This window comes from Trachypithecus francoisi, unplaced genomic scaffold (genome assembly GCF_009764315.1).
Source record: "Trachypithecus francoisi isolate TF-2019V2 unplaced genomic scaffold, Tfra_2.0 Contig01554, whole genome shotgun sequence".
Lineage (NCBI taxonomy): Eukaryota > Metazoa > Chordata > Mammalia > Primates > Cercopithecidae > Trachypithecus > Trachypithecus francoisi.
In genome coordinates, this window is record NW_022681439.1 from 1 (window position 1) to 21,909 (window position 21,909).

The 21,909-nt window shown below is 54.0% G+C and overlaps 1 pseudogene; it reads right to left on the minus strand.

Annotated features, from left to right (window-relative positions):
- Nucleotides 1-1,308: 1,308 nt before the first annotated feature.
- Nucleotides 1,309-20,411, minus strand: LOC117063534 (annotated as a pseudogene).
- Nucleotides 20,412-21,909: the final 1,498 nt, after the last annotated feature.

Below are 21,909 nucleotides of genomic sequence, written 5' to 3' on the forward strand. Positions count from 1 at the left end.
GCATGGGGTCCCAGAAGGTCCTGACTCTGTCACCTCTGCTGGGTGGAAAACCAACCCAGGACTGAACCAGTGACACCTGTGGCGCTCCCAGAACCTCCTGGCTCTGTCACCTCTGCTGGGTGGAAAACCAACCCAGGACTGAAGCAGCAGATGGGTGCCTGATTCCTTATTATCAGAGCTCCGCCCACTGGCAAGTCTCTCTCCGGGCCTCAGTTTCCCCTTCCATTAAGCGAGGGGCTTGGGGGATACCAAGGAGGGGTAACAGCTTAGTGAGGATGGCAGGTTTCTTCTGGGGAGATGAACACGTTTTGAAACTACTTGGCGTGAGTGGTTGCACAGGACTGTGAATGCACAAATGCCACCACATTATTTGCATTGAAATAGTTAATTGCATGCGATGTGAATGTCACCTCATTTAAAGTGTTTAAAAGAGGGGCCTGGGAGAGTGCAGTGTATGTGAGAATCACGTGGGACACCCACAGTCTCTGAACCTCGGTTTCCTTGCCGGAAACTGGCAAAGAGACCGTGTGAGCCGTGTTCCCTGCGGCCAAGAGATTCCAAGAAGGAAAACCTGGGATTCCAGGGACTGGGATGAGGGCTGGAGGGGGAGGGGGTATGGGGGGACGGCTGGGGGGCAGCCCAGATAAGCCTTTCAATACTGGGTAGCAGCGTCTACACAGGCGGAGATCCCTGCATCTCACTTCCCGCAGGGCTGACCGGTGGCCAGAGGTGGGACTGGCCAGGCTCGGCCCAACAAGTCTGGGAGCAGACGACACTGAGTGAGGGATCCCCGGGGCCACCCTCACTGGCCTGTGGCTCTCCTGACACCACAAGAGAGGTCCAGGAGCTGACCTTGGGTCCTAATGGGGGACACCTTCCTGGCTGCAGGCTGGCAGGGTGGTGTGGTGGTCAGTACTGGGCTCTGCGTCTCTGCCTTTACCTGCTGTGTGATGGTGGGCCAGACACCTAACCTCTCTGTGCCTCTATTTCTTCAATGGCGAACAGGGACACTAGCAGCCCCCACATCCGGGCACAGTGGCCTGAAGGTTAAAGGCAAGGGCGGCACGAGACCTACAGCAAAAGCTCTGAGCAGGGAGAGCAGGGAGCTGCCCAGGGAGTTCCACCACCATCTCGCCTCTGTCCGCTGGCCGCCGAGGAAACCGAGGCTCATGGTGACCTGGCCCAGGTCTGTTGGACTCAGGGTCCTTCTCATCCCCAAGATCAGAGGGCTGCCACCATGGAAGGAGCTGGCTCCTAGACACAGCCCAGGAAGCACACAGGGGAGGATGCCCTGGGGACTTCAGTATGTTATTGCAAAAAAACATTTATTGCTATTTGAACCCTGCTTTCATGCCTCCATTTCCCAGAAAATGAGCCACAGGAGACACCAGGAGAGGCAGGAGACCATCCTCGCACAAAACCCACTCCCTCGGATGCTGTCCTCAGCGAGGGTGGCTGGGGGCCAAGCAGAGGGCCCACCTGCAGAGTGGCAGAGGAGGCAGGTTGACCCTGTGGACGTTGAGCTCTGTGGCGAAGGTCCTGGCCTTCCGGTAGAAGAAGAGCGACTTAGAAGAAGAGCGACTTCTCGCGGTCCGGGAGGAAGTTGTGGGAGATGGTGGCCGGCCGCGTGTAGATCTTCAGCTGTGCCTTCTTGTTGCCCAGGTCCACGGCGGCTGCCAGTGCCAGCTGGTAGTACCCGGCTGCATCAAACCGGTCCTGAAGGGGACAGGCCATGCTCAGCAAAAGGGGGACTCGGAGCCCGTCTTCCCAGAGGCCGTTCCTGTCTCCAGGTCATTCCACATGTCCAGCCAATGCTGGCTCACCCCATGAGCCCTGAAGCCTGTGACACTGCTGTGGTCTCAGCTGCAGGAGGTGAGGACAACCCTGACATCTTTGGAAGCCTTCCTGACTGTCCCTATGCCCCACTCACCCCAAGCCTCCTGCCCCAGTCCTACCCTTTCTGCAGGCAGTGGCTGCTTTCCCCATGGGCTGAGGTCAGGGCAGATCCTGCCTGCTCTGAGAGTTCCATGCAGGACCCATGGCTCCAAGCCACAGCAGGGGCACAGCGTTGAGTGACCCAGGCTCCCCTCTGGCCCCTGTCCATGCTGACCATTTCCAGGCCCTCCATGGGACAGGCCGGGTACAAAACCATCTCACAGGTGTCCTCTCTGGCAATGTTCCCTGAAATATTGACGGAGTGTGACTACCCAGACATCCACTCCCATTTTCAATGAATCTTTGGCTCAAACTCACCATCCCTGGGTTGGGATGCTGCCTCCCAGACCTCCACCTTGACCCTCCCATCCCCCACCCGGCCTCTCCCCAGGCGCCTCCTCCACATGGGGGTCACTCAAGGGACCTCTCTAAGACCCATGCCTGGCCTGTCCCTCTTTACCACCTCAAGATGGCTCCCAGGGCCAAGGACAAAGTCCAAGATGCAGCAGTCCATTCCCTCACTGCCCCACCCCACACACGGAGCAAGGGCATGAGAAGGCCCCGAGTCACCGCCACTGCTCATCCAATGCCCCCGGCCCAGCCAAACCCTGGACTCTGTGCTGGGTGCATGGCTGAGCCTAACGTCCTTGCTCCCAGTCTGAGGGACCTGGGAGTGAACACTGACCACAAAGGTGGCCCGGGCTGTGGCAGAGGGAAGCCCAGGAGCCTGTGGGGGGCCAGGAGGCCGCAGACTCAGCCGGGGGTGGAAGGCAAAGGCTTCCTGAAGGGGTGGGGGCATCCCAACTAAACAGGAAGGAGCCAGCCAAAGCATATGTCTCTGAGTGTGCCTGTGCGTGTTTGTGTACCTGTGTGTGTGCGTGTGCCTGTGTGCATTTGGGTGTGCATTTCCATGTGCCTGTAGTGTGTGCAACAGCTAGTGAGTGGCAGGCTGAGCCAGGATACACCTAATCCACCCTATTCCAGGGCTTACTCTCACGTGTAGACTAAAGGGGACCCCATTTTAGAGGCAATCGGCAAAGATGCCCATTTACCCCTGCCTCTCTGCCAGCCTTCCAGGCCCCATCCAGCCCGGCTTTTTCCCCCACTCCTCTGGGCCCTGGGTCCAGAGCCTCCTATACAAGGAGGAGGGTGTGGCCTTGGAAGACAGCCACCCTTGGGGAATTCCGAGGGGGCCTCCCTGTGGGAAGCTGGCCTGGGCTGACAGCATAGTCACGATGAGACCCAGAGGGCTGTGCATGGGAAGGAGGTGAAGGAGGCCTCTGCCCCTCGCCCCCAACCGTGGACTTTGCCTCTCAGGTACTACGTGGCCCTTTCCTTCCTCCCGGCAGGCGGAGTGGGCGGCAGGCTTCACCAAGAGAGATAAAGGCCTCTTCTGGGAGGCTCGTCCCCTGGGTCCCAGGCGAGCCCCTGAGCGGTGAGCAGCATCCCTCTGGGTCTGACACCTGGCACCTCCCTGTCTGGCTGGGACTTGGGAGGCCAGAGGGACCGCTTCTGACCATCAGGTGTCACCAGCACTGGGCGGGGGCCTTCTGGGCAGCCCCAGGCCTGTGGTGGGGGATAAGGGGTGGGGTCTTAGGGCTGCCCCAGCTCCTCATGTTGTTCTAAGGCCCCCAAGATCTCAGTCCCTGGACTGGAGCGCCCTGGCCCCTCAGTCCATAAGGAGCACTAACGCGGTGCCGGTGCGATAGCTGAGGAGGGGCGGTGCCTGCTGGGCAGAGGGGTGGAGACACCCCAGGTCTGAGTCTGACAGTCCCAGCTCTCCACCCCTGCAGGGCTGGGGGCAGAGGGAGCACAGCACCTCCCCTCGAGACTGACCCCATCCAGCAAGGTCGCAGCCTGCCTGGCTAGGGCCCCGCCCCACTGCACCTGCCCTGAGCTGGGGTTTCCCTGTCTGTGAACCCGACGGTAAGACACTGGTCCCACCCCACCCTTCCTGGGTAATGTGAAGATTCAAGGTGTCTCGGGACTCCAGGAAGGAGTTGCTCAGTGCAGGCTGGCACCCTGGGCAGGCTTCCTAGAGGAGGCGCCAGGATTTGGGTTGGATCTTGCAACGTGGATTCAATGTGAGGATGATACCATCCTCTGAAATGTCCAACTTGACATTTGACTGTCAAGACTCAGCTTTGGTGTCACCTCCTCCAGGAGGTGACTGACAATTCCCCTTCTTTACCCAGAGGCCACCATTGCCCACTCATGTGTCGGCCTCCCTGGTTGAGACTGAGTTCTTGAGGGTGGCGCCTGGCCAGCTTGGGAGCTGGGTTGTATCTGCTAACCTTGCTGGCTCCTCCAGCTGGGTGCAGAGCTCCAGGGAAGCCATTGGGCTATTCCTAAGGAAGGCTGGAACCCAGACCCCTGGGGTCTGTGGAGATCCCACTCCAAGGGGGCCGGGAACACCCAGAGCCCTGTCCCTCCCCACTCACCTTCAGGTCATAGACGATGATGTCACCAAGCACCAGGTACACCTTCATGTAATAGAGGGTCTCCTCATTGAACTCCAGCAGCGAGTTGCAGAGCTACAGGGCCTTGAGGTAGAAGTGCTCCGCCAGCTTGCCATGGCCCAGCCGCTGGTGCAGGGCGGCCAGCCGGTAGTAGGCCACGCGCTCGTTCAGCCGGTCCCCTGGGGGGCAGGCCAAAGAGGCAGGTGTGAGGACGTGGCTCCCTGGGGCAGTCAGGCACAGGCCCCTCAGGAGCAGGTATACAGATCTCGGGCAGCACACCTGGCTTGCCTCCAGTCACCTGGGCAGCTCTGGCCAGTCCCTTCCAGGTTCCCAGACTCACTTTCCCATCTGCAAAGCAGAACTAATAAGGCCTGCCCCTGTCTACTGTGAGGCTTTGGCAAAGTCGGACTTGGATGGCCCAGCTCTGTGCCTACACATAGCCACCTGCCTTTGCTCACTGGTTTTAACCAGGGGAGCCCAAAAGCCATGCAGTCTAGGTCCTCCCAGGCACCCCAGCTCCATGCAACCCACAGACGTGACATCCGACTCCTCCTGGGTGTGTCACGATCAGAGCCCCTTACCTTGGGGAATCAGCTGTATACCTACTGTGTACTGGGCCCCAGGGCACAAGGCGCTGGGGCACGTGGCCTGCCTATGGTTCCCTGTCTCTGGAGAGGGACAGACGACCCTGGCACAACACCAGGGGATGCCCGGCCTTAAGGGGCAGACTGCTGGAGGGGAACTGGGATTTTATCAGCCAGGGAGCCATGTGGTTGATGAGGGTGGGAAGGGCATGGGAGAAAGGGAATGTGCCACTAAGCCTGGCACATACAGGGACCAACGAGATGCCTGGCATGTCTGGAAGGCAGAGGGCACACTGGGCGGCCCTTGTGGTCAGCAGCGGGAGCAGGCAGAGGAAGCAGAGCTCAGTCAGGCAGGGAGCTCTGCACTGCATGAGAGACCTCTGGCTGTGCCCCACAGCCGGACGGGGAAGCCGGTTGTGCAGATCTGCCTGCCTGGACAGGAGACCAGGAAAATCCAGCAGCTGTTTCAGCTCCTGCCCTGCAGACCTGGAGGCTGGGCTCTGGCAAAGTGTGGGTCCTGGCAGGGTGGGGGCTCAGGGGACTTACCCAGAGTGATGCTGAATGCTAGGGCCATGTAGGCAAACTCCAAGTCCTCCTGGGGCTTCTCCAGTGTGGCCAGGAGTCACCAGCTTATTGCACAGCTGTAGCTGCAGCTCCACCTTGCGGTTGCCCGTAGTCACTGCCAGGGCCAGGACCCAGTCCTACCACACAGGCAGGTGGGGTCAGGTTTCCCGCAGCACCCACCTTGCCCAGCGCCTTCCTGAGAGCTCAAACATGTGCTTGGAGCTTCCCACGCCCCAGCTACCCCTGCGCCTCAAAACAGCTCTGTGCTCTGGGACACAGTTCAGACACCCAAGTTGGGGGCTGAAGAGTCAACAACTTGGACACCCAAGTAGCCCATCCAGCTACACCCGGCAGCCTCAGACCAGCCTCTCCCACCTGGGCACTGGGGGTCTGACTGGGGGGAGCCAGCACTCCTCTCTGCTCTAAAAGCACCACATGTGCCCAGGGCTGAGCCACACCGTGAGCTCAGAGGAAGGGAGAAGCCATCCCACTTCAGGGTGCATGCAGACCTGGGCCTCCCACTGACATGCTGTGTGTCTTTTGACATGTCCCTGTGCCTCTCTGAGCCTCAGTGTCCTCATCTGGAAGATGGGGACAGGACTTCCCGCTCATGGTTGCTTGAGATCATCAGGTACAAGGGTAGAGCCATTGTCACGTCCAGGCCCCGAGCGTTTGTCCCAGGCAGGGGCATGGTCAATATCATTCCCGGTGAGACCACTGGGAAACGAAGCATGTGCATGGGTGGCCCTGCCTCCAGGCGAGAGGCCTCTGCCCTGCCACACCTGTGCCTCAGCCCTCCAGGTGCCCCCCTGAGGCCCACTCACATCAGCCCACAGGCCAGCTCACCTGGTAGAAGGACACAGCTTTCTCCTGCTCCCAGGCCCCATTGAAGAAGATGTCTCCAGTTACCTCAAACAGCTCTAGCCCCAGGTTGGGGTCACCTGTGTACAGGACCACATTCTGTGCCACCTGAAAGGAGGCAGAAGTTCGCTCAAGACCCACACCTGGCAAGGTGGCCAAGCCCACCTTTGCCAGCCTCCTTCCTCTCACACACTACAGGTACACCTGAGCATTTTTCAGACCCTGTGCATTAAGGCTGTCCCTAGCACTGGCATGAGGACAATGAACTGATGCACCTGAGTCCCAGGAGGTGACTGAGCAGCTGCAGCCCAGGAGCCCGACACCTGTGAATCCTACCACCAGGGATAGCCCTAGCCCACTCCCCCTGCACTCAAACCAGTCTCCGTGGCCCCCAGATTGCTGGAAGCCCATCCCCTGGCTCCTTTCTGCATTGCCACATCCCTGCCACATCAACAGTGTTTGTGGGTGGGCCTGGTCCCCTCTTGGCCATGAGCTCTTGATCCCTCTTCTCAGCTCAAGGAGGTATACAGCAGGTGCTCAATAATGAAAGCTTCACCAGGCTCGTGGGCTTCACAGTTTGTTCCAGATCACACTGTGTTTGGGAAAGCCTCTGAAAACAGCCACTATGATAGATTCATTTTGTAAGGAGATGTGCCACGTGTCGCTTGGAGCAAGTTCTTCTGTGTGTTAACTGAGTGGTCACATTATTTGAGCATGTGCTGTATACCAGCAGGTTCTGGGCACTGTGAGGGGCCGCGCCTCTGCCCTCAGGGAGAAGATGCTGGCCACTGGGGGAGGATGTGAGGGAACCAGTTAGAGGGAGGGGAAAGGCACACAACAAGTGCTCAGCAGTGGCTTAGGAATGAGTGGAGGGATGGATGAATCGATGAGATGTAGACACATGGATGGATGGATGTGTGGATAGATTAATGTTTGGATGGATGGACGGTTGAGTGGAATGATGTGTGTATGTCTGTATGGGTGGGTAGATAATGTATGGCTGGGTGGAGGGTAGATGATGTATGTACATATAGATGGATAGATGGTGGATAGATGAATGTATGGATAAACAAATGGACAGATAGATGAATGGAGGGATGGATTAATAGGTAGATTGGTGGGTGGATGGATGAATGATGGACGAACGGTGAATGGATGGATGGAAGGATGATGGATGGAAGGATGAACAGATGAATGGATGGATGATGGATGGAAGGAAGGATTGATGAATGATGGGATGGAAGGATGAACAGGAGGTGATTGGATGGTTGATAGAAGGATGGATGATGGATGAATGGTGGATGGATGGAAGGATGAACAGGTTAATGGATGGTTGATGGAAGGATGGATGGATGGATGAATAGACGAACAGGTGGATGGATGGTGGCTGAATGAATGGATGATAAAAGGATGGATGGACGGATGGATGGATGGAATGATGAACAGGTGAATGGATGGATGGATGATAAACGGATGGATGGACAGGTGAATGGATGGAAGATGGTTGGATGGATAATGGAAAGATGGATGGACGAAGAGGTGAAAGGATGGATGGATGAACAGTTGGATGGGTGATGGAAAGATAGATGGAATGATGGATGGATGGATGGACATAGGGATGGATGATGGATGCGTGGAAAGACGAACAGGTGAATGGATGGATGATGAAGGACGGATGTATGTATGATGGATGGATCAATGGAAGGACCCACAGGTGTATAGGAAGATGATGGAAGAATGGATGGATGATGGAAGAATGGATGGATGATGGATGGATGGATAAATGGGTGAATAGATGGATGATAAAAGGATGGATGAATGATGGATGGATGGAGAGAGAGAGGGATGGATGGAAGGATGAATGGATGGGTGGATGGACAGAGAGTGAACAGCACAGGCATCGTCCTGCATCCCTTGCCACTCACCTGGATGTACAGGTCCACCAGCTCGCTCTGCCACAGGATGTAGTAGATCTTCCCTGCTTGCAGCCAGGCATGCGCCTCCTTCTCTTTCTTCTGGAGGTCAATGAAAATCCTCAGACTTCCTTTGGTGTAGTCCAGAGTGGATCTGTAGGCCCTGGAATCAGACACAGGTGTCAGAACAAGGGCTCTCATCCTCCTGGAACCAGTCTGCCTCCTCCCGTGGGTCTGGTGACAGATGAATCTGGCATGTGGGGACTGGGAACGGCCCTCTTGTGTGTGCAGTGTTCCGCCCTTCCCAGGCTGCTGGGAGGGCCAGGGTGAACACACATGGCATGGAAAAGATGAAGGACATCCTTCTGAGGGAATCGAGCATCATGCTGCCCTGTGGCAGGAGGAGTGTGCTAGTCCAGCTCCCCTGCCTCCCAGACATGGCCTGTGTCTTCTTCAGACACACCAGGAGCCGTTAGTGTTCAGAGGCTATCTAGGCCAATGGTTCTCAAGGTGTGCAGGCATCACAGTCACCCGGAGGCCTGTCCTTATAGCTTGCTGGCCCTGCCCCCAGAGCTTCCGGCTCCACAGGCCTGGGGCAGGACCCAGAACTCCCACTTGCCACAAACTCGTAGGTGACATGGATGCTGCTCTGCTGGTCCACGGACTACACTTTGAGAAGCATGGCTCTGGCACACTGGCCCATTTTCCTTCTGTGAACCTGAGGCCTAGACTGGAGCCAGTCTCCCGGGTCCCCATGGAATCTGGCTCCTTCCCTGCTCTCTCAGTAAGTCTGACACTCAAGGGGGTGCGACTGCAGCAACGTCACCGGGCCCTGTGGGTGGGGTGGCCAGGGCCATGGTTACCCCACAAGGTCAGGATGCTCAGGGGAAGCTGAGTGGGCCACATATGGGATGTGAGACCTTGAAACCCTGCCCCAGGGAAGCATGTGACACAACTGGCTCTGTCTTCTGTGGGAGAGAAGCCACAGGTGGCTGCTGTGGTCACATTTAAGGGGACAGATGAAGGCCAGGAGTGAAGACTCGGGGCAGGCAGGTCAGATCACAAAAGCCACCATAGTAGGAAGAACAGCCCAGAGTGCACATACTGCCTCTGCTGGGGTTGAGATGACCTTTGACCCAACAAAGGAGGCTCAAGCTGGGACTCACCGGCCAGCAGCAGCCCTGGGACAACCCCAGGCCCACCTGCTCAAAGCATCTGATGCCAAGGAACCAAATGATCAAAAGGAGAGGGGCTGATGGGGCCCTGGGCCAGATTCCCAGAGCCCCCCTCCCTGCCCTACCTGCCCCCACCTCCACCACTGCAAAGCCAGCCCTCACCGCTCAGTGCCCAGGGACAGGTAGAGCTGACTGATGGTCTCCAGGAGCTGCCCCCTCCAGCATCTTGTCGGCCACCTTGTGGGCCAGGGAGAGCTGGAGCTCGTGGTAGAGGACACACTGGGCCTAGCTGAGCATGACGACGCTGTAGAAGTAGCACAGCCGCTGGACGGCCCGCAGCTGGCCTGGGCAGAAGACAAAATGGAAGACATTAGTCTCCCAGCATCGAAGCGAGGCTGGCTGGGCTCGAAGGCCCCTGTGCTGTGCTTGCCTCTTTCACACCTCTGTGAGCCTGGGCCCCATAGGCGGGGAGCCTGAGCGCAGACAGGCCATGCACCCATGCCAAGGCAGACGCCGAGCACACTGTGACATGGGCACACCTTAGTGCAGATGCTCATGGTAGAGGCCGGCCTTCTTTCCAACTCCCAGGGTCGAGGTCCTGGCCAGGCTCAGCCGCTGCACCAGGCCATCTGTTTCTGCTTCACAAATCCCCTCCGGCCAGGACCAGGGCCGCCTTCAGCCTGAGCTGATGAGGCCAGGGGCACAAGTAGCCCCTGTCACACATGGAACCCTGAGAGAGCAAAGCCAAGCGTCATGTCTGCCACACACGGCATCATGTTGGGGGAATGGGGTTCCAAGCCAGCCCCTGGCATTCCCACACATGCTTCTCTCATGCAACCAGGCTCCAAACCCACAGGCTCACTGGCCTCTCCCAAAGCCAGGGCACTGGGAACGGTGGAAAGCTTCTGGTTTTCTAGTGTCAGAAACATTCCGGAGATTAATACTGGAAACCAGGTACACCGAATGGACATCTGTTACACCACCCAACAACAGCTGAATACACAGTCCTCTCGAGCGCCCATGGGACATTCCCCATGACAGACCATGTGCCAGGCCACAAAACGAGCCTCAGTGAATGGAGAAGGACTGAGACCAAAGCAGAGGTCCTCTTCAGCTGTACTGGCATGAAACTGGAAATCAACAGAGAAGGAAATGTGGGAAATTCAAAAATATGTGGAAATTACACTCCTAAACAACCAGTGAGTCAAAGAGACCGTCAGGGAAACCAAAAACTAATTTGAGAAGAATGCAAACAAATGCACAGCCCGGGCCAGCACGGTGGCTCACACCTGTCATCCCAGCACTGTGGGAGGCCGAGGTGGGAGGATCGCTTGAGTCCAGGAGTTTGAGATCAGCCTGGAAAACATGGTGAAATCCCACTTCTATAAAAAAAAAAAAAAATACAAAAATTAGCCGGGTGGGTTGGTGCACATCTGTAATCCCAGCTACTCGGGAGGCTGAGGCATGAGAATGGCTTGAACCTGGGTAGAAGTTGCAGTGAGCCAAGATCACAACACTGCACCCCAGCCTGGGCAGAAGTTGCAGTGAGCCAAGATCACAACACTGCACCCCAGCCTGGGCAATAGAGCAAAACTCTGTCTTTAAAAAAAAAAAAAAATAGCACAGCGTATCAAAAATTCCAAGATGCAGCTAAGGCAGTGCTGAAAGGAAAATTTATAACTGTAAATGTCTACATTCAAAGAAAGAAGAAAAATCTCAAATCAAAAACCTAACCTTCCACCTTGAGAAACTAGAAAAAGAATGAACTAAACCCAAAGCGAATAAAAGGAAGAAAATAATAAACATGAGAGTGGAAATGAGAAGTAAAAATACAGAGAATGGAAAAACAAAAGAGATAATCAACAGAACCAAAAGTGGGTTTTTTGAAAATAATAACAAAATTGACAAATCTTTCACCAGACTGACCAAGAAAAGACAGGACACTAATGACTAAAATCAGAGACTGAGCACCACGGCTCACGCCTGTCATCCCAGCGCTTTGTGAGGCCGAGGTGGAAGGATCGCTGAGGCCAGCATTCACGACCAGCCTGGGGGAACATGATGAGACCGCATCTCTAATAAAAATAAATAAACAATTAAAAACCCAAGTTTCTAAAATAAGAAATGAAAGAGGAAACATTATTGCCGACCTGACAGAAATAAAAGGATTCCATGAAAACACTACGAACAATTGTACACCAACAAATCAGACCATCTAGACACAACAGCCAAACTCCTAGAAGGACACAAACTACCGAAAGTGACTCAAAAATGACCCCAAGTAAGCATGTGGGGTATCAGCCCCGCCCTCGGTCTCCTCAACCGTTCAGTACAGGGTGGGGAGACAGGGAAGCAGGATCCCCATTCCCTGGCCTGCATTTGCAAGTCTGAATCCCCCAGCACCCCGGGGAGGGCCTCGTAGGAGGAGGTGCCATAGGCTATCACCAGAGGCTACAGTGGGGGCTGGGGCGCTGGGTTCCTGGAGGGTCTCCTTCCAGTCAGAGAATGCCCCTGGGGAAGAAGCCTGGGTATGAACCCCCCACCCCTCCTTGAGCAGATGTGTGGGACCGGGGCCCCTTCACACGGTCCTTTCCAAAATCTCATCCCTCCTAGGGCCAGGAGTGGGTGCCAGGCCTGTGCTGGGAAATGGGCAGATTTGGCTCTGGTCCAGGCCACAGGAGGCACCTCTGAGTGGTCTCACTATGCCATGACAAAGCGCTGCAAGGCAGAGGGGACCCACAACAGTATCCCTTGTCTCGGCCATTTCCTGGACTCAACTATCCTCTGCGGCCTAGATTTCGGACAGCCCTGCCCACCTACTGTCCGTTTACTGCTCAGTGTGCAGTGACTGCTCGACAGCACTCCATGGCTCCCCAGTGCTCTTGGGGAAAAGGCCAAGCCACAGCCTGAGGCCCCAGGCTCTGCTTAGCTCTCCAGAAGAGCTGCTCACCATCCAGCACCCAACCCACCCACTCCCAACTCCGCACCTCCCTGCATGAGCCCTGCTCACTCACCCCCGCTCACACTCCACTCATCCCCGCTCACACTCCCACTCACTCACCCCCACTCACTCATCCCTGGTCCTTCACACAGGCTACACCACTAGCCCCTCCCCCACCACCTATACTTGACTGAATCCTCTCAACCCTCTGGTCCCAGACTAAAGAGGCTTCCCTAACCCGGGGCCAAGTGCTGCCCTGCCATCACGCCACTCACCCTTTTGTGGCTTCTCTGGCCTGAACCTCACATTCCCACGCTCAGTCCCTGCCACCCGAGGACCCCACAAGCCCCATTTGTGGGTGGGGCCTGGCACACTCTGCACAATGAGCTACTTTTGCATGAACTGCTCTGCGGCTTTCGGCAATCACCCGCCCCATGTCCTCTGTGAAGTGGGATGACAGGTGCGCATACTGCCAACATACCAAGCAGATAACACGTCCACAAGAAACGGCGTTCAGGGCCTGGCTCATGGAGGGGCCCCAAGTCCCAGCTCAGCAGAGCCTGCCTTGATCCCAGGGTTATGGCTAGGAATTCCCAGCATGCAGGACTTTCAGTGCTCAAGGCAGGGTGGTCCCTGGGCAAACCAGGAAGAGCTGGCTGCCCCAGTAGGGCACAGAGGGCCTGGCCCTGCGTGGGAACCGCCTGTCTCCAGGGCGCTTGCCAACATCCGCTGCTGGCCACAACTCAGCACTTTCAATGGTGGAAAAACCACCACTTGTTTCCGAATCACAAACCCCAGGTGTGCCCTGACCCGAGTGGCCCCAGAAGGCGCACAGGAGGGGCACTCACTCTCCACATGACCCATCTCCACGGCGACCAGAAGGGCCCACTAGTAGTAGCCCTTGCTCTGCTGGGCCGGGCCCTGGTGGGTGCAGAGGTGGCCCAGCTACAGGAGCATGTGGGTGAAGTCCTGGCCACACTCACCGCAGGGCAGCCTCGAGAACAGCTGCACGGCCCCCAGGAGGTAGTGCTGAGCAGCCGCGTGCAGGCACAGGGTCCCGAAGTTGGCCACCACCACTGCCTGGTTCCTCTGCTGGCCCAGGTCGTGAGCCGCCCGCAGGGTGCGGTAGTAGCCCTAGGCTGCCTGCCTCGTCTGGCCCGTCCTCTTCAGAGCCATGGCCACCACGTTGGCAATCACACCCTCCTGGTCCTCGCTGGCCACCACTGCATCCTGGACAGACTGCAGGATGTTCAGTGCCACGAGGCTCTGTCCATGAAGCACGTGCAGCCAGGCCAGGGCCTCCAGGTGGTCCACGATGGCACGGACTCCGGCAACAGCACTGGCTTCTACCACCTGCGTCATGAAGGTGATGGCTGGGCCATGGTAGCCATGGTGGCTGTACAGCTGGACCAGGCTGGCATGGAGAAATCCGCACAGGACCTGGCCTGTGCCCAGGGTTAGGGAGGCCAGTGCTCACCTGAGGTAGTAGGAAGTCTGGGTGGGGAGGCTGTGGGGCTGGAGGGCGTTCTGGAGCACCAGGTTCACGCTCCTCAGCAAGCCGACCAGGAAGTCCCGTGTCCTCAATGAGGCCACCTTGACATAGCTCAGCACCAGGTGGGGCAGGCACTTGCAGCTGTAGATGTCAGCCAGGAGTAGGGAGCAATCTGAGAGCCACGCAGCCTCTGGGGCTCCCGAGTCCCTGTGCAAAAGCAGCAGCTGCTCTAGGAAGGGCAGGGCCTCCTCGGGCTGCTTGAGGTGCGGGTGGTGCCTGGCCAGCAGGAAGCAGGCCCGGGCCTCGGCCTGCAGGCTCTGGCCACCCACCGCCTGCCACAGCGCCAGCTGCAGGAGCTCCCCCTCCACCTCGGTGCTGCAGATGTGGCCGGGCGTCCCCAGGAGCAGGGCCATGGCTTTGGGAACCACCTGTGTGCACTTCTCCCGGTTCTGCTTCCAGTAAATGCTGGCCAGGTTGGCGTACACAGCCACCACCAGGAACAGGTCCCCAAAGCTGCCCTCCAGGGTCCCCAGTGCTTCCTCAAAGTACACCTGGGCCTGGGACAGCTTGAGCCTCCTGCTGCACAGCCGTCCCATGAGGAAGCAGAGCCTGGCTGGGGACATGAGGAGGCCAGCTTTCTTGGCCACCCCTCGGGCCTGTGCCAGGCGCCCAGTCAGTTCCTCCTCATTGCTAAAGCTGCAGAACACGCTACTCAGCCATGGCAGCGCCACATCATAGAGGCCACGGAAGCTGGCCTTGTACCCAGGGCGTTCAGGAACAGCAGCCATGAGCTCAGGGCCTCTGGGTCCTTCCACTCATCCTCAGCTTCCAAGCAGAAGGAGGGCTCCTCGGGGTCCTGCAAGCTCATGTTGCTGGATGCTGCACAGAGACCCCAGGACGCTGGCTCCTGGGGGCAGCCTGGGCAGGTCTTGCATTGTTCCAGAACATTCTTCACCTTCGGCAGGGTCTCCTTTGGCTCCAGGCCCAGGCAAGGTGGAGGTATTTCTGCAAGTCACAAAAACACCTAGACAGATTAGAGTCCAGCAGTGAGTCCTTGGTCCACTGGGGGCAGGGTCCCCACATCCCCACCCTCTGTGTCCCTGGCCCAGCTTGCCATGAGCCCTTGAGAATTATGTGCAATGCAAACCCGGGACCTGGAGCACATAGGAACTCTGGCAGTATGGGGACAGAGAGAACACGCAGGCTCACGGCCTGACTCTCCTACAAAATCACCCTCCTGTCCTGCTTTGTCGCCCACCTGACAGCATGGTTTGAGGAGACTATGTCAGCTCAGCGATCCCTCAGAGATGCCTTTCCCTTTAGAAAGAATCAAAGCCTTCTAACTGGACCCATGTGTATGCAGCACCACAACTACAAATGTAACTTCTGTCAGCATATGGGCCCCCGGTGGGGTACCGGAATCCATGAAATCCTCAACAGCCAATCAGAGCTATTGATCAGCTCAAAAGCTGCTGTGCAAAATTGGCAAAGCCACCGATGGCACAGGACAGGGGTGTTGTACCCATGTACCCAGCTCCGTGCAGGGAAACGGATCATCCCTGCAGGAAGGATGGGAAAGCTTCCAGGCCTCTGAGGCCACCTTCACCTTGGAGGGTCTGAAAACCTGAAGCCCACAGTTCCTAAAGGGTTAACAAAGGCCAGGCTGCTCAAGCAGCCCACTGGCGCCTGCTGGCTTCAGTGGATTCCTAGCCAAAGCCCCCTCCCAGAGGTGAGCAAACGAGCGCATTTCCTGTTGGAAAACCTGGAATGAAAGGAGGCATTACTGGGAAGGAAAAAACCTAGATTTAAACAGACTCTCCGTTTCAAGCTCACATGTAAAAAATATTTTCAATGCAAATTGCCTCCCTATTCATCTGTAAAGCCTTGGATTAAATAAATAAATAAATAAATAAATAAATAAATATGATTTAGAGGCAAGTGTCTGACTTGACTACACTAGATTAGCTAAGAAATCTCCCCCACCCGGCAGAGGCACACAGCCCCTCCCAGCCACTACCTTGGCCTCCAGGGCAGCTGGCGAGCCAGGTGCCTTTGCTCCAGTGACTTTGGCAGAGGGTGGAACCACCCCCTCCCTGAGGCAAACCTACAACAACCTTCCCTTCCCCACTGGCTCCCCTCAGGAAGGAGCAGACCCTTCAGGGACCTCAGTTGAGGCCCCTGCAACCTAAGGCTCTGAATTCTGCTACCCGCTGAGGGCAGTGTGGCCTCCCATCTCTGAGGCAGAGCACGAGGCGAACTGCAGCTTCTGCAGGTCATGAGAAAGGACCCCACAGCTACATGTGGGCCCCAGCAGTGGAAAGGATGCCCCACCTTGGTCGGGGACCGGGCGGGGGTCAGCATGTTCACTGGAAGAAGTGTGGGACCCCACGGCCTCCAGTGCCAGAGTAGACGGGAGGTTCAGGCCCACCTCAGGTGATGTCCCCCAAGCCCCCAGCCCACACCACAGAGGGGTGACAGCCGCGTCCAATGCCCACCGTACTCAGCTCTGTCACCTCCCCCGGCGTTACCCCAAGGCCTAGCTCATAACCAGAGGAAGCCTGAGCTGCAGGCATAACCTACCTTATTCCTGTGGCTGCTCAGTCTCAGCTTCCTCTACTGAGTCTGGCAAGGGAGAAAAGAGAAGCAATGAACACCCCCAGCCAGCACCTCTGGTCTTATGTCGGGTTGAGCTGGGTGTCGGTGTTGCAGGGTGACAGCATTGCAGGGGGCAGGGGTTGAAAGTCATATCATCCTCTTCCCTCCTGGATCATGGGAACAACATCACTGGGGGGTGTACACTTTGTGTGATATTGGGAGTAACATCGTCCTCTGTGCCTTGGAATATTAAGGACAATATCACGGGGGGGCGTGTACATCTTCTGCAATATTGGGAATAATATTATCCTCTCTCCTCCTGCATAGTAGGAAAGATACCACAGAGTGGATGTTCACCTCCTGTGATATGGGGATTAATACCATCTTCTTCCCTTCCGGATATCAGGAAGAGTATCACACGGGGGTGTACAGTGTCTGCGATACTGGGAGTAATATCAGCCTCTCAGCCTTGGAATATTAAGAAGAATATCACAGGGTGGATGTTCACCCCCTGCCATATTGGGAGTAATATCAGCCTCTCCTCTCCATGGATATTGGGAACAATATCCCAGGCTGGGTGTACGCCTCCTGCTCTATGGGGAGTCATATCATCCTCTCCCTTCCAGGATATTAATAACAGTATCACAGGGCGGAACACAGTCTGCGATACTGGAATTATCATCATCCTCTCCCCCTCCAGATACTACAAACAATATCACAGAAGAGCTGTACCCTCCCTGCGATATTGGGAATAATATCATACGCTTCTTCCATGAATATTAGGAGCAATATCACCGGGTGGCTGTCCGTTCATTGCTATGTTGGGAGTCATGTCATACTCTACCCCCCTGGATATTAGGATCAGTGTCACAGGGTGAGTGCACACCTACTGCGATATTAACACTAAAATCATGGTCTCTGTCCCTGGATATTAGGAACAACATCACAGGTAGGTGTACACCCCCTGGGGTATTAGGAGCAATAATATGATTAACTAGTAAACATCAATGATTGATTTTAATAATTATCAGGCTGGTCTTGAACTCTTGACCTCACGTGATCTGCCCACCTCAGCCTCCTAAAGTTTTGGAATTACAGGCGTGAGCCACCGCACCCAGCCAACACTTCCTGACATCTCTTTTTGGACCTTAAATTTAGCATGCCCAAAACACACTTGATTCCCCCTGCTATAACCTACTCCTCTCATAGTCTTCCCGATCTCAATAACAGCATCTGAGTAATCTTCCAGTTACTCAGGCCAAAATCCTTGACATCATCCTTAAAACTTCTTTTTCTCTCTCTTGTCATTCAACCCATTTAAACTCTCCTTTCAAAATATATGCCAGACCTAACCACTTCTCACCTTTCTCATCATTTCCAACCAGGTCCAGTCCTCATCATAGCGCTCTGGGTTACTGCAATTGCCAGGCACAGTGCCTCACACCTGTAATCCCAGCACTTTGGTAGGCCAAGGCAGGTGGATCATCAGAGGTCAGGAGTTCAAGACCAGCCTGGCCAACATGGTGAAACCCCTCTACTAAAAATACAAAAAATTAGCTGAGCATGGTGATGGGCACCTGTAATCCCAGCTATTTGGGAGGCTGAAGCAGAAGAATCACTTGAACTCAGAAGGCAGAGGTTACAGTGAGCCGAGATCGTGCCATTGCACTCCAGCCTGGGTGACAAGAGTGAAACTCCATCTCAGAAGGTTAAAAAAAAAAAAAAAAGCCCCCCAACCCACCACTCTCCTCCCGTCTTTCACCCTGCCCTGCATTCTACCTTCCACTCTCAAATATTTCAGAAAAAAAAAAATTATATCTACAGAGAGAGAAAGAGAAAGTACAAATGGGGTGAAATGTTTGGGGAATCTGAGGGAAGAGCATACTGGAATTCTCTGTACTATTTTTGCAACTTTTCCATAAGTCTAGATTATTTCGAATTCAAGAGTTAAACAAAGAAGAAAAAAAACAACAACACTATCTCCCTTTGTGAATCCATCCTGTCTTTCCCCTGGCAACTTAAGGACGCTCTCAACTAAACACATCTATTTTTTCATGAACACTAAAATAACCCTTGCCCAGTTTTGACTTTCTGTGCTTGGCAGTAGAAGTGTGTGTGTGTGTGTGTATTTCATATATATGTGTGTGTGTATATGTGTGTGTGGTGTATGTATATATATAGAGAGGAGAAATGTGTATATATACATAAATATATAGTATATTTACAATCATAATATATATATAAATATATGTGTGTGTGTAGATATATATAATATATACCCCATAGCCTGTCCTTAATCAGTTCTAAACTTAGTTGGAAAAACACATACCTAAGCAGAGAATTTCAAAATAATACGATGAATATTTTGATAGAAGGATGTGTTGCTATGGAACACGCTGCTAAGACACAAAACCTCCTAGATGGGGCAATGAATGAACGAAGTTTTGCACCCATAGGCACCCCTCTGATATCCCCTCAAACGTTTATAGTTATATGCATTTTCTTCCCCCAGGACCCCCGTTTCATAAGGGTTAGTCCTAGAGCCTAGCAAGTTCCTACTACAGCTGGCACACATATGCCATTCAAGAAACAGTGGTTGAGTGAATGACGAGTTAAGAACCATTTGTCGGCCGGGCACGGTGGCTCAAGCCTGTAATCCCAGCACTTTGGGAGGCCGAGACGGGCGGATCACGAGGTCAGGAGATCAAGACCATCCTGCCTAACACAGTGAAACCTCGTCTCTACTAAAAATACAAAAACTAGCCGGGCGAGGTGGCGGCGCCTGTAGTCCCAGCTACTCGGGAGGCTGAGGCAGGAGAATGGCGTAAACCCGGAGGCGGAGCTTGCAGTGAGCTGAGATCCGGCCACTGCACTCCAGCCCGGGCGACAGAGCGAGACTCCGCCTCAAAAAAAAAAAAAAAAAAAAAAAAAAAAAAAAAAAGAACCATTTGTCAGCCAGTGCTCAGTAACACAACATGCACTGGTATGCAAATTATATTTTTGTTGAAAGCAAGGGCAGGATCACAAATTATCTTTCCAGAGAAAGCAAACCTCAAAAGCTTCTTTACCCTACTAAAGCACATTATAAGAAGCTCCCCTTATATAAAAGAAAACCTCCTCATTCGTTATCAATGGCATGTAAACCTAATAAGCCTTCACCTCTGATGACATCTCTTCCATCCCCAGGGCTAGATAAAGGAGGTTCCGGAAACCCTGGTAGTTGTGAAGGGGGCTCCCAGCTCTGACAGTCTTGAACCCTGCGGGCATGGAGGTCACACAGCAGAAGAAAAACAGAGGGAAGCATCATCAGGCTTCAAAAATGTTTGAACCAGTGACAGCAAATAGGCTGCAGCCAACTGAAAACACCAGAGATTCATGGTGGCCACCTGAGGGGTTGTGCTCTTAAAAAACAAAAATTAAAAATTAAAATTAAAAAATTAAAAAAGGAAAGAGTCACGAATCCATCAGGTCTGACTGAGACGTGTATCAGTGACTAACATCCCATATGGCAAAAGTACTCTGGTGCGCTTTGGGTCCTCACAGCTTCAGTAGTATTCAAAGGCGTGTGCTTCCCTAAGACTAAGCCATGGGAATAGCCCCAGCAACACTGCCAGGAGAAACGTCTAACATGGATTCGGCTAGAAATACAGTTGTCTTTAACAAATTAACACTGAATAAATCCTGACTTATTAGAGCCTGTGAGAATGACATTCTCAATGATAACAGTTATCACTACAATCTCCAAACATCTTCGATCCTGCAAGGAGGAACTGTGACAGCGCAGGCCACGTGTCCAGAATGCTTCCCAGACTGCCTGTTACAGAATAAAAGAAATGAAACCCCCCTAAGAATGTCTTCACTCACATTTAGCCAGTTGTTCCTTTGTGTGCATCTCTGCGCTAAAATGGCCATTCTTCCCCACAGCCTGAAGTCATATGCTCAAATAAATGAGACTCACACGAAGCCAGAAATGTGCAGATGTGAGGAAACCAACACAACCGAAATGGACTGGAGAGTGTGGCCAGGAGGATGGTACTTCCCAGGAAGCAATTACTTCATCTCTGCCCATGAAGCAGGCAGCTGTCACTGTCCCCCAGGCCCATTCCAGCCACTTGAAGTAGGTTCTAACCAAACTACCTCCAACAATCAATGTAAATACACCACACAATTGGCTTCTGAAAGGACACCTTGCAACCAACAAGAAACTGTAAGCACAACTTTGACAAACTGGGCAACTAAAAACCTTGGAAAGGGATAAACACTGCCACATTTTGACTCAAATACTGTTACATGGTAGCACCGCAATAATTCACTGAAACAAAAGAATGCATGAGGAATACGTTTATATAGGAATCAGAGGAAGCATGACTAATCATTTAAAGAAATAGATCAAGAAACTGCAAGGTTGAAATGGTACCGTGAGACACTGTCAGGGCCTTAGGCAAATTCACTTCTCTTGGTCCTGTTTCTAGGTTCATCAAAAACCAGCTTTGGACTAGGGAATCTGTTGCTTTCCAATGCCTTCCTTCTGCGATTCCAGCCCAGATTTTAGGACTGCTCTCCCACTTGGTATATGAAAGCACTTTCTATGTATAATAGCAAGGGTACATTTCTGTATTGAATGCAGTTTGGGACCTACTCTATGAGGCAGAATATCATCATGTAACTTTAAGCATGACAACAAGGTGCACTCTGTATAAGGATAACACATAAGACGTGGCCATACACCTGTGCGTGCCTGGCAGGGAGATGGGGAAGTCTCATTTAATGAAGCTGGGGTGCCTGTTGCACCTTAACATCCTCACATCAAGTTCACAACATCCTTCTGACATCAAACCACAGGTGTCACATACTTTTCCATACTTTCCACCCAAGATTAAAATATGCAGAGCACCGTGATAAAGACGCCTCCATCCCCAGCATGTTGGCTCTTGTTCTGTAGAATTACATACTTTTGGTGCAAAATGATCACCAGGCTGCAGCAGCAAGCAAGACTGGGCTCCGAGGGGACAGCAGGCCCTGCGGCAGCCACCGCTCCTGTCGCCACAGTCTGATGCAGCTGCAGAGAAGCTGTGGCTGAGGCCATTCACTTTGTGAGAGAACTGCACAGGAGGGAAAAGGTAGAGAAGGTAGGGAAGAGAGCAATGTCAGGCCTCTGAGCCCAATCCAAGCCATCGCATCCCCTGTGACTTGCACGTATATGCCCAGATGGCCTGAAGTAACTGAAGAATCACAAAAGAAGTGCAAATGCCGTCCCGCCTTAACTGATGACATTCTACCACAAAAGAAGTGAAAATGGCCAGTCCTTGCCTTAAGCAATTATATTACCTTGTGAAATTCCTTTTCCTGGCTCATCTTGGCTCAAAAAGCTCCCCCACTGAGCACCTTGT